At 43.0% G+C, this 13,847-nt stretch overlaps 1 long non-coding RNA gene across 1 annotated transcript in view; it reads right to left on the bottom strand.

Annotated features, from left to right (window-relative positions):
- Nucleotides 1-1,284: 1,284 nt before the first annotated feature.
- The window catches only part of LOC136876885 (uncharacterized), a 99,698-nt gene continuing 87,135 nt past the window's right edge, over nucleotides 1,285-13,847 (bottom strand). The window contains exons 3-4 of the long non-coding RNA XR_010860681.2: nucleotides 13,591-13,680; nucleotides 1,285-1,486 (exon numbers count right to left, since the gene is read on the bottom strand). This is a non-coding gene — a long non-coding RNA (uncharacterized lncRNA). The remainder of the gene's footprint in view (nucleotides 1,487-13,590; nucleotides 13,681-13,847) is intronic.

The following is a 13,847-nucleotide window of genomic DNA, read 5'->3' on the forward strand; positions in this document are numbered from 1 at the left end:
AACTGGTCAAATTACGCGTGTGAAGACAATCTGCAAACGCTTTCTTCCCACCCATCCCCAATACAGCTGGAGAACACGTGCTGAAGCCGTCAATCCCATTTTAGTTCCGCCCGGACAATAAAGATGCGTCCACACCATGATGTTTTCGTTAACTTTGTTAATAAACACTGTTAATGAACGATGTTCATGAACATTTTTGGATCTTGATAAACAAAATAGCGTGTTTATTAACTTTTGGAGCATGTTGATAAACAAAATTTCTGTAACTTTTGTGAATGAAACTTTTCATTAACTTTCGTGTTTTCGTTAACATTTCGGTTAACACATACGCAAGGACGCAAATTCGTAGCGCGGAATACGATGATTTCTTATTTCTTCTAAAAATTGACTATCAAATTGCAAGCGAAAGTTCTAATATACAGTACCTTCAATTCTGTACGATATCCGTTTAGCTGTGTTCTATTGTAGTTTCATTTCAGGCTTCGCTCCTCTCTGAATAACGTAACCTCTCAAAATCGCTTGCATATCATCAAAATAATACTATCCTAACTAGGTTAAATGAAGATTTTCTTTATTTCGTACCTTTACCAATTCCTTGATTTTGTTGTATAAGGTTTCAAACACCTCAGACACAATAACTGAAATTGCTTATTTTGATACTCTAGACAAACAGATAGGCTATAAGTGAAATGTCACTTGTTACTAGGAATCTGTGGTTTGTGGACGGCTTTCCGATAATCTGTATCATCACTTGCAATTTCACACCCAGTTGCTGTCAACAAGAACTGAAAGTCATGTGGGAGCACTCTCAAGAGAATTTTGAAAGCCTGCTGCATTGTGAATTACAAGTTCTGATATAAGTGTTCTTTTCAAACTTAATTCTACTCGCCTTTCCAGTATTCTTCTCTGCCACACTTTCCTCTAATTGTAATTCACTAGAATAATGAAAGATGTAGGTGCAAGAAATTTCTTCTTCCCGACCTTATCAAACAGCTATTTTGGTGTGGACACAATGTTGAAGAAGTTTGTTAACAAAAGTTTATTAACATGCTGAGACATGTTTTCATTAACATTGTTTGTTAACTTCGGTGTGGACTAACCATAATATGACAGGTGAAGTGTAGGACACAATGTTGAAGAAGTTTGTTAACAAAAGTTTATTAACATGCTGAGAAATGTTTTCATTAACATTGTTTGTTAGCTTTGGTGTGGACTAACCATAATATGACAGGTGAAGTGTAGGATGAGGCAATACGCTATGTAACATTTCTGATGAAGTCACTGTTTATGAGGAAGATGTTAGATATTTATTACATTGATTAACACAATCACTGTTCGTATAAACAAAATATCTCTGTTAGAGATGTTGTTCTGTTGAGTTGAGAACTCCATCGGCCTCCTGCTCGTCGTGACCATCACCTCCTTGACCAAAGGAAAGCTGGAACTGAACGAGGATCACCAGGTACGTTGTCACGGCCCCCACGATCTGAAACACCATTCGCAGCTTGCTGAGTATTAGACAAATTAGTGTATGACATTCCCAGTTGGAGAGACTACTCTCTGAGACCAGGAGATGTGTTGCAGGAAAAGGCTGAGACCTATAAAAGGAACTGTTGCCTTAGTAGGGATAATGGGGAAATCAGGGAAAACCTTTCTCAGGACAGCCGTCGGTAGGGATCAGCCCACCGCCTGCCGAATGCAGAGCTGTAGAGCCACCGTAAAACCATGGTCACTGTTAGCCAAAGCTACTGTGCTCCGTCTGCAGAGAGGGCAAGAGAAGGGATCATGCGTATGCTGCAAGGACCTGAGAGGAGTCATTCCCACTTTGAAGGCGGGGAAGTAAATGTTTCTGATATCGTTAATAGTTTCGTGTTATTACTGTAAAAATTGAACTTTGATCTGTAAAAATCTCGACGTCAAAATAAAGACTATGTATAAAAATCCAGTTTGAGAAACTACACCCATGTTCATAAAAACCAGAACACCTTGAAAGACTAGAGATAGACAGTTCATATTCACAGGGCATATGCACAAGTATGTTCTGAAGAAATGATTAGCATTTGAACCACGTCGGCCCTTAGGTTCGAAGTCCACATCGATATCTCGGCGCATCACCAACTGCCGATCTACATGTGAAACGATTACGTTCAAGACATCCACCTACCTGCACAGCGGAGAACCTCGTAGCTAACAAATTCAATCTGGCTGAGAGATGGTCTCATGAATGGAAAATTTCTGCCCCTCCAGAGAGTTCAGAAATGCCCTGCATAACTGAGAAGGTGCCAGGGTTCATTCAACCTAGAAAGATCTGGTCACCGAGCTCGATAGCTGCAGTCGCTTAAGTGCGGCCAGTATCCAGTATTCGGGAGATAGTAGGTTCGAACCCCACTATCGGCAGCCCTGAAAATGGTTTTCCGTGGTTTCCCATTTTCACACCAGGCTGTACCTTAATTAAGGCCACGGTTGCTTCCTTCCCACTCCTAGCCCTTTCCTGTCCCATCGTCGCCGTAGGACCTATCTGTGTCGGTGCGACGTAAAGCAACTAGCAAAAAAAAAGATCTGGTCGAAATTAAATAGAATTCGGACCAATCACGATGTATGTGGGGATCTCCTGTACAAGTGGAAGAGTGTTTCGAGTGCGGCGCTGTAAGACAGACTGTTAGGCACTTAGTTCAAGAATGCCCACAAACATCTTACAGTGGAGAATTAAGAGACTTATTCCTAGGGAACCACATGCACATCAATACATTTGTAATCTTGATGTAGAATTATAAATAATTTTCATGTATGCCATACGATAAATAAATAAATGTGCCTGCGACTCTCGTTGTCACTATGAAACAAAGGTAATGGATTAGTGTGACTAGAGCAGACGTGCAGCATGCCTCGAAGACGTATGCGAGAACCGTACCGTCAAATGAGTGAATTTGAAAGAGAGAACCAGAACACCTTGAAAGACTAGAGATAGACAGTTCATATTCACAGGGCATGTGCACAAGTATGTTCTGAAGAAATGATTAGCATTTGAACCACGTCGGCCCTTATGTTCGAAGTCCACATCGATATTTCGGCGCATCACCGATTGCCGATCTACATGTGAAACGATTACGTTCAAGACATACACCTATCTGCACAGCGGAGAACCTCGTAGCTGACAAATTCAATCTGGCTGAGAGATGGTCTCATGAATGGAAATTGGCATGAGAGAACGTGATGCATCCATCCGGGAAATTGCTACTCGTGTGGGACGAAGTGTGTCGGCAGTGCAGTGGGTGTGTACAAGATGGTTCACAGAAGGCCGTAGAACACGACGAGATGGGTCTGGTCGCACCATCCAGACCACTCCCCGATAAGATCGACACCTGATCCGAATGGCATTGCAGGACAGATCTGCGCCCTCCTCGGCTCTGGCGCAACAGTGGAGCAGTGTAACGCATCGTACATAAAGAGGAGTGATAGTCCGTCATCGTTTATTACTATCTGGGTTACCGGCGCGTCGTCCACTTCTCCATTTACCTTTGACCAGTTGCGTGCGGTGAACACATTCGTTACACCAGCTGCAATTTGTTTTATATATAAGCAATAGTATCCCCACTACACTCTCTAAAGTCAACATTACAATTTTATAAGGCTGCATTTTTCATGGAAAGGTCTAGCTGAGAAAGGTCTTTCAAGAATATTTTCAACCACACACTTGCACATATTTCCAAATTGATATTCACAGCTGTGACGACACCATCATATCATAACTTAATCTATAGCAGATTTTAAACAATATACTTACAGTTTTACCCGGTGACGTTTCGTGATAGTAGTCATGATTTTCACAAAAATGCACTGGGAAGAACTATTTGTTTTTAACTTAAAAAGCCTAACCTAAACTGAATCAACAAAATTTAACTGGCATTTTACTGTCGCCGAAGTTTTATAGTTTCACTCTCTTACCGAGTGTACGTGCATCAATGACAAATGAGGGAGAATATTCGTCACGACGTATAACACACGTTGCAATCATGAACAATGCCACAGAACTCGCGAAAACTTCCCCTATAATCCAAGAGAAACACTGAAAATTCATTATATACCACCAACACAGACAACCAAATACACAATTCCTGTACTTCATGCTTAGCTCTGTGTTCATGCCGGTCAACCTAAATATTTTTCTGCGGCTATCGAAAATCTCACTCTACACGTGTCATCAATGAATTGCTCGATAACACATAATATATGCAGAAGTCCAAAAATAAAATATATTCTTCTGTATTATAATTGGTTTCATAAACTGGCTCTATTTTTATAAGCAACACGATGTGAAAGTGGCTGTACTGTTAACATGTTGATATTTTTCTTGTAGTCCCTAGTGTGTGGCGCTGAACACTTCGAGTGTCAAGTATTAAAACTAACATACCTTACCCAAGGTAGCTGCCTGCCGCCGTAAATTGCTGTCTGGGGAGTGTCCTCAGCCCCGTCCCGCTCCCGGGACAAGGAAGCTTCAAGTGCATGCGTCAACAAAGCGAATTAAATTTCGCTGGGGTAGCTCTCTTTCGCGCCGGCAAGAAAATCCAGCTCGCTGGAGAAGCTGTACTGAGGTAGTCTTAGCGGATTGTCGAGACAGCTGTACTTGGCTTAGATATTCGCAGTTTTTTAACTTTATAAAGAGCGTTCTAAGGAATAATAAGGAAATGTTAATACAAAGTTATTTACCCCAGCAGCGCTGGGGTTGATGGGGTTCAGTGCACGCCACTGCCTTTGACTAATGTGCATAAACATGCTAGACTGCAATGATGTACGGAACGACGTCACTGGGGAGACAGGAATGGCAGCAGATAGTGGTTTCGAACGAATCCCGGCTCTGTTTGTTTGAAAATGATGGCCGCATTTTTGTTCGCCGCAGACAGCGGGAGAGGCATCACATTAACTGCATTCGCACAATACATACAGCGCCTTCTGAAGGCCTTATGATGTGGGGTGCTATTGGGTACAACCACAAATCACAGTTGGTGCGTGTCCAGGGCACTGTGACCAGTTTGACCTACGTGAATGACACCCTGGGACCCGTACCAATACCCTTTCTGCACGACACCCCAGACGCCATACTTTTGTGCAAGTTGCTTTACGTCGCACGGCAAAGACAGGTCTTATTGCTACGATGGAACAGGAAAGGGCTAGGAGTGGGGAAGGAAGCGGCGGTGGCCTTAATTAAGGTACAGCCCCTGCATTTGCCTGGCGTGAAAATGGGAAACCACGGAAAACCATCTTCAGGGCTGCCGACAGTGGGGTTCGAACCCACTATCTCCCGAATACAGGATACTGGCCGCACTTAAGCGACTGCAGCTATCGAGCTCGGTGACGCCATATTTCAGCAGGACATTGAGCGACCACATGTTGCTGCACGAACACGTGCCTTCTTGTTGTCCCAGGATGTCAGACTGTTGTCCTGGCCCGCCCGATCACCGGACTTGTCGCCAATCGAAAATGTGTGGAATATGGTGAAAAGACGAGTGCGGCGCTGTGACCCAATGCCAACCACTAAGGAACGAGGTGAAAGCAGCATGGATGGCTGAACCCCAGTGCGCCATTCGCGCCTTATACGCGTCGATGCCATCAAGCACGGAACGAGTTATTAGTGCGAATTATAACCTAATTGATTTGTTTAGTTTTCAAAGCTTGTGCCTTAAACTCAGCATCATTTACCTTTCGCTATAATTATATTAACGTTACAGGTCCTTTATGAAATAATTATATCCTTTATAGGATTTGACATATTCCAGTGCCTACTAGGCAACAGGACACATGCTGAACCTAGGTGACTGAAATGCTAATATTTCTGCAGAACATACTAATGAACATGTCCTGTGAATATGAACTTCCTATCTCTGGTCTTTCAAGGTGTTCTGTTTTTTATGAACTTAAGTGTAATTCAAGATAAAGAAATACACTGACTGACAGAGCAAATGCAACACCAAGAAGGAGTGGTTCGAAAGGGATGAAAGTTGGGGAAAAAAACAGAGACGGCACGGACGAATAATTGATGTTTATTTCAAACCGATATGCAGGTTACACAATGCGCACGGCATCGACTCAGTAGGATGTAGGACCACCGCGAGCGGCGATGCACGCAGAAACACGTCGAGGTACAGAGTCAATAAGAGTGCGGATGGTGTCCTGAGGGATGGTTCTCCATTCTCTGTCAACCATTTGCCACAGTTGGTCGTCCGTACGAAGCTGGGGCAGAGTTTGCAAACGGCGTCCAATGAGATCCCACACGTGTTCGATTGGTGAGAGATCCGGAGAGTACGCTGGCCAAGGAAGCATCTGTACACCTCGTAGAGCCTGTTGGGAGATGCGAGCAGTGTGTGGGGGGGCATTATCCTGCTGAAACAGAGCATTGGGTAGCCCCTGAAGGTACGGGAGTGCCACCGGCCGCAGCACATGCTGCACGTAGCGGTGGGCATTTAACGTGCCTTGAATACGCACTAGAGGTGACGTGGAATCATACGCAATAGCGCCCCAAACCATGATGCCGCGTTGTCTAGCGGTAGGGCGCTCCACAGTTACTGCCGGATTTGACCTTTCTCCACGCCGACGCCACACGCGTCTGCGGTGACTATCACTGACAGAACAGAAGCGTGACTCATCGTAGAACACGACGTACCGCCATTCCCTCATCCAAGTCGCTCTAGCCCGGCACCATGCCAGGCGTGCACGTCTATGCTGTGGAGTCAATGTAGTCTTCTGAGCGGACGCCGGGAGTGCAGGCCTCCTTCATCCAATCGACGGGAAATTGTTCTGGTCGATATTGGAACAGCCAGGGTGTCTTGCACATGCTGAAGAATGGCGGTTGACGTGGCGTGCAGGGCTGCCACCGCTTGGCGGCGGATGCGCCGATCCTCGCGTGCTGACGTCACTCGGACTGCGCCTGGACCCCTCGCACGTGCCACATGTCCCTGCGCCAACCATCTTCGCCACAGGCGCTGCACCGTGGACACATCCCTATGGGTATCGGCTGCGATTTGACGAAGCGACCAACCTGCCCTTCTCAGCCCGATCACCATACCCCTCGTAAAGTCGTCTGTCTGCTGGAAATGCCTCCGTTGACGGCGGCCTGGCATTCTTAGCTATACACGTGTCCTGTGGCACACGACAACACGTTCTACAATGACTGTCGGCTGAGAAATCACGGTACGAAGTGGGCCATTCGCCAACGCCGTGTCCCATTTATCGTTCGCTACGTGCGCAGCACAGCGGCGCATTTCACATCATGAGCATACCTCAGTGACGTCAGTCTACCCTGCAATTGGCATAAAGTTCTGACCACTCCTTCTTGGTGTTGCATTTGCTCTATCAGTCAGTGTAAATAAAAAATATCTGGAAGAGAAGACATTTTTATAAATAATAGAATGACATGTTTCGTTGCTAAAGAACATCATATTCTATCGAGCAGTTTTTATCATGCTTGAATCGTTTCGATACAAGGAAAAATTGCTTGCTTGTTCTTTAACATGTAGGTTATCGGTCCACGGTAAAGTTATAAGCGAATTGATTTGTTTAGTTTTCAATGCTTGTGCTTTAAAATCAACATCATTTGCCTTTCGCTATAATGATATTGACGTTACGGGTCCTTTATGAAATAATTATATGCGTTATATGATTTGACATATTTCATCATCATCATATTACACGTCAGTTAGAGACGTATTCGCAATTTGTGGAAGAATCAAGTTTTGTGAATCTCTTTCTTTTTCAAAACAGCCCACATGGTTTTCCGCCTTTGAAATTATTTAAGAAAAGACTATGTTAACAACTGATAGGGGATCTGTCACCCGGGTGAAACGCAGGTCAGTGGTGATTGATTGATTGATTGATTGATTGATTGATTGATTGATTGATTGATTGATTGATTGATTGATTGATTGATTGATTGATTGATTGATTGATTGATTGATTGATTGATTGATTGATTGATTGATTGATTGATTGATTGATTGATTGATTGATTGATTGATTGATTGATTGATTGATTGATTGATTGATTGATTGATTGATTGATTGATTGATTGATTGATTGATTGATTGATTGATTGATTGATTGATTGATTGATTGATTGATTGATTGATTGATTGATTGATTGATTGATTGATTGATTGATTGATTGATTGATTGATTGATTGATTGATTGATTGATTGATTGATTGATTGATTGTAATAAGGTCAGAGACTTCCGTGGTCACTCTAGTACACAAAAATTGCTTATTGCTGAAGAATTTCTCCAGTTTCTTCGAAGTGGCAAGAAACCAAGGCTTGCTAAAAAATACCGCACCGCCTGGGAACTAGGATTGGGCAGACCGGAACATTCAGTTGTTCCGCAACATTAGGAGCTTGAGGCGGAGTGTTTCGGTACAGAGTGCCGGGACACGGGACACAGGACTGCAACTGCGTCGTAGAGAGAACTTCGAGAGGCAACATGACGTGCTCCAGTCAGCTGGAATGTGCCTGTACCGAACGTGCTGTGTCAAGGCCGCACTAGATAGATTAGTTGGCCCTGGCTGTGTCTGACTGTCGATACCGGCTGTGTGCCGCCCTATGCTGGAGTGTAAACATTTTTCATCCAGTTATATCTTTAATTCCAAAGCGATGACCTATATTTTTCTTGGGCTTAAAAGTTTCCTTAAAGTCCAAATTAATTTTTAACGTCAATCCCCGAGAAAGTGTTTAGGGAAATTTTCGAGATATTAAAGAAAGTAAATGGAAGTTGAGAGGGAAGGAATTCGAAGCGTAGAGAGCATAACAGCACGAACGTACAACAATGTTTTCATCCAGTTATATTTTAATTCCAAAGCAATGACCTATATTTTCCTTGGGCTTAAAAGTTTCCTTAAAGTCCAAATTAATTTTTAACGTCAATCCCCGAGAAAGTGTTGAGGGAAATTTTCGAGATATTAAAGAAAGTAAATGGAAGTTGAGAGGGAAAAATATTCGAAGTGCAGAGAGCATAACAGCACGAAAGTACAACAATGTTTTCATCCAGTTATATTTCTAATTCCAAAGCGATGACCTATATTTTTCTTGTGCTTAAAAATTTCCTTAAAGTCCAAATTACTTTTTAACGTCAATCCCCGAGAAAGTGTAGGGGGAAATTTTTGAAATACTAAAGAAGGTAAATGGCAGTTGAGAGGGAAGGAATTAGAAGTGCAAAGAGCATAACAGCACGAAAGTAATTAAACCGTACGAAAGACGGTAAACTTTGCATAATGTCGCATCGGAGTCCTGTTCAGGGAAGAAAACCGAACAGAGTGAAATGCAATTTATGTTCTATTTTGTCTGCAAAGGGACCTTCAACCGGCACAATGACAAGACATTTCAAACTTAAACATCCCACAGTTTTTATTTTCGTGTTCCGCTTGTATATGTTGTACGTGAATAGAGCACTGACGATTGTTTCTTCAACTGTGCGAGTATACATTTTAATTGGTGAAAATAACATTGTGACATTTGTAAACACCTGTACTGCCAGTGTAATCTTGACAGGTGTATTTCAGAATGAATGAAAACATTCTTATCCTAAAAAGAAAATGTAGACATTTTTTTGGGGTATTTCATTCGGAGTTCCGACTGCTTTCTCACGTGCCGTGAAGTTTTATCCTGGCCCTAATTACTCACAATACAGGCCAACTGGTGAAAATATTCTTGAATTGGTTACTTTTCAATACCTGCACTGCCATTGTAACCGTGTTATGTGTATTTCATATTGACCGGAAAAATCTTAACCTAAAAGCAGCCTTTAAACGTGATTATTGGCCGTGAATTTCAGTGTTCCCACTACTCGTTCACGTTCTGTGCAGCTTTATGCTGGACATGGCCATAACTACACACAGGCACACACCACACAGCACGTTCCGTACGGGCACATTCCCGCTGGCGCGGGGCATGTAATTTTTCCTCTCGAAGTTCTCTCTACACTGCGCAGTTACAGTCCCGTGTCCCGTGCGCCCACTGCACAGTTCAGCTAGTAGGCGAAGGGCAGTGCATAGTGGCGCTTCTGAAGGGATAGCGAGTCAGTGTCTCCGTCTCGCTTGAGAATGTTTCGGAACAATTGACACTCAGTGTTCTGGAACAGCGGAACATAACTGTGCACCGGCACAGTGTGCCGAAACAGGGACATAGTGCCCAACCCTACTGGGAACCTTTTCTGTATCTCACGAAGGACTATCCTTTCCAGTATTTCAATGGTACTGGTCACTTTTCAACATGCCATCGACTGCCACTACGGGTCGCTGAACTTCATACACGAAACCGCACCGAAATATTCCCAGGGTGTTTACGGTTTGTTGCAAATGTGCCGAATTTGTTGGGTCATTCTTCGCTCGGCGCACAGAGCAATAATTACTGTTCATTCAACAAGCAAACAAGAATACACAACGACTAGCACACTGTTGCAATCACTGAAAAATTATTTAAAAACAAACCCTGTTCCGACTAATTATCTTCGATGCATTCGTTTAATTAAATGTAATCTTCTCACCATCCAGAAATTTAGAAGAATGCAGACTTCGAATAAATGTAATAACCAAAGAATATTCTTCCCTGCTTCTCCTTAAATTAATTATCAATGAGGACAACTTGGCAACCGACAAAGTGGCCGCGTGGTTTAGGTCACTTTCATTCGAGAGATAGTGGGCTCGAACCCTAGAGTCAGCAGCTCTGAAAAGGTTTTTTCGTGGTTTCCAACTTTCACACCAGGCAAATCCTAAGCCTGTACCTTAAATAAGGCCACGGCTGATTCCTTCCCATTTCTAGCCCCTTTACTATCCCATCGTCGCGATAAGACGTATCTGTGTCAGTGCGGCGTAAAACAACTTTTCTAAACCTAGATAATAAGTGCATGTATGCAGAGTATCTCCCGGTGTCTGGCTGGCCATTTTTGTTCTGCACTTAACTTCTCTTCCACACGTACTAAATGTACGTAACACGACCTAATAGGTTGAAAGTCGGTTTCGATTACAATGGGGTCGTGAAAATTCAATATTCAATGACTTACAGTAGCCCTCAGCGGGCAACTTAAACGCACTCTACAGTGTGATGGTAGTAGTACCAGACCTGTAGCTTAGATCCTTTCCAACAGAACAATGATCGCTTAGGCCACCGTAGCTCAATTGGTAGAGCAACCGACGCGAAACCGGGAGGTTGTGGGTTCGGATCCCATTGGTGTCTGGTTGGCCATTTTTGTTCTGTACTTAACATCTCTTCCACACGTACTAAATGTACGTAACACGACCTAATAGGTTGAAAGTCGGTTTCGATTACAGTGCGGTCGTGAAAGTTCAATATTCATTCACAGTGTATTCTGTTACAAATTATCTTCCACAACATATTTCTCGCCCGGCGAAAATCTCTCTCTCTCTCTCTCTCTCTCTCTCTCTCTCGGTCATTTCCTTATATCCGATCACATCACTCTTTCGTAAAGGAACTGTTCCGTGAGTTCAGGAATATGGGCGAAGATGACAAGATTCTTCACATTTTCCCCTCCTTTACAGACACTGTGATTAAGAGAATTGCAGTTTGCCTTGAAGACATGTTATCTCTTGGTAAAATAGACTCTGTCTACGAAATTTGTAGCATTCCTCTCCAATAGCACGTATCGAATGCTTACTCCAAGGGAGTGCATTGTCACCAATACTTTTCAACATTTATACAAATGATCAGCCCAGACCTCATGCAACCAGAAGTTTCGTATATGCCGACGACCTTCCTTTAACGGTACAGATAAGTTATTTTGAAGAAGCAGAGCAGATGCTTACAGGAGCTCCAGAAACCTTTTCTGAGTACTACATCAAGAATCACCTGAAGCCAAACCCACAAAAGACTCAGGTCAGTGCTTTCCATCGTCGAAACAGACAGGCAGGAAGAAAACTGAAAGTGACTTGGGAAGGCACCGAATTGGAGCACTTTTTTACACCCTAATACCTTGGAATTACCTCACCTACCGACGGCATTGCCTAAACACCAAACACAAGGTGTCAGCCCGTAACAACATCATTCGGAAACTTGTTGGTAGTAACTGGGGTGCTGAGCCTCAGGTGGTCCGTACTTCTGCCATGGCACTTTGCTTCTCCGCCGGTGAATGTGCCTGCCCAGTGTGGTATAAATCCGCCCATGCAAAGCAAGTAGATGTGGCCCTTAATGCAACTGCGAGACTAATTACTGGATGTTTGAAGCCAACTCCAGTTGACAAACTGTATTGTATGGCAGGAATTGATCCTCCTGATATACGCCGGGACGTAGCCGCAAGTGCTGGAAGGGAAAAAGTTGAAGAAAATTAGCTACATCCACTACACAGACAACTCCTCCAAAGCCTAGATTGAAATCTAGGAGGAGCTTCCTACAGTCAACATATCCTTTAAATAAATCTCCGAAGAAAGCCAGAGAAAAATTGTGGGCAGCCAGAACAAGTCATCTTCAAACATGGACAAAACCAGCTTAATGCTTACCAACCGGACACAAGTTGAACTGGTTCACATGGAGATCACTGAACAGGTTAAGAACAGGTGTTGGAAAGTCTAAGGACAACCTAGTGAAATGGGGATATTTGGATGTATTACTACTATGTGAATGCGGAGAGGTGCAGACTACCAAGTACCTGTGCCAGTGCTTGCGGAGAGGTGAAGACGACCAAGCATCTATGTCAGTGCTAGTGTTGCCCTGATTCTAGCAGTGAGGAGGATTTGCCCAAGGCACAAGGAAATGCAATCGCAGTTGCTCGTTTCCGGGCAAAGAATATTTAATTCTATTTTGGTATATTTGTGTATGAATTCCTTTTTATTTCATTGTTACTAAATTGTAATGTAAGAATAAATTTTAAAAAGTTATATTGTATGCTTCTGACTCGAGTAAAAATAAAATATCGAATGTGTCTGTTTTCTTTTCTTCAAATGTGTTGACAGTGATGTTTCAGCTACCTAATGGAACGTGTCAAACATGAGTGTCCTAGCTAGTTGCCTCTTTAGTGAAATGGGTAGGGAGAGCTCTTTCCTGATGTAAGTTGGGACAATGCTCTTCTTTGCCAGTAACATTCTGTGTCTAGTCTCTCTAGTGCTATTTCCATTACTGGTGACACTGTTAAGCCTTGGTATTTCTAATCTTTCAATGACCGAGCGAGTTGGCAGCGCGGTTTGCGTCACGTAGCTCTAAGCTTGCATTTACGAGATGGTAAATTCAAACACCACCGTCGGCAGCAGTGAAAATATTATTCCGTGATTTCCCATTTTCACACCAGGCAAATGCCGGGGTTGTACCTTAATTAAGGCCATGCACGCTACCCTCCCAAAACCTTGGATGTGTTATTGTGACGTTAAAATAACTGTCATAAGAATTCCTTCGATGCTCTTTATTTCCCTACAAGTTAGTTTTTTAAAAAGGTTCTGGCGGTTGATCCCGAGACCAAAGTTGCATCTTACATCTTCAACTCTGTAGAGTAACTCTTTCCAGTTCTTCTGCATCCCCATAAATGAGAGTAGTGACATCGGTGAAACTCAAGTTGAAAATTATCCAACCACCTATTGTTACTAACAAATTAAGGAAAATCTTACCGAGTATAGCAAAGTGAAGTCAAGAGGGAAGAAGCCACAAGCAGTGAACTGCACTTTGCGATGGAGGAGCTGCAGGGAGAAAAGCTGCAACTGAAACACATCCGAATTGTTAGAATTCTTGTAACTAAAAAAATCAACATTGTTAGGACTCCTCTAATTGAACACATAAACAGTGTTAGGACTCATGTAATTTAACACATCAACAGTGTTAGGACTCATGTAATTGAACACATCAACATTGTTAGGACTCATGAAAT

Source organism: Anabrus simplex, chromosome 7 (genome assembly GCF_040414725.1).
Source record: "Anabrus simplex isolate iqAnaSimp1 chromosome 7, ASM4041472v1, whole genome shotgun sequence".
Classification (NCBI taxonomy): domain Eukaryota; kingdom Metazoa; phylum Arthropoda; class Insecta; order Orthoptera; family Tettigoniidae; genus Anabrus; species Anabrus simplex.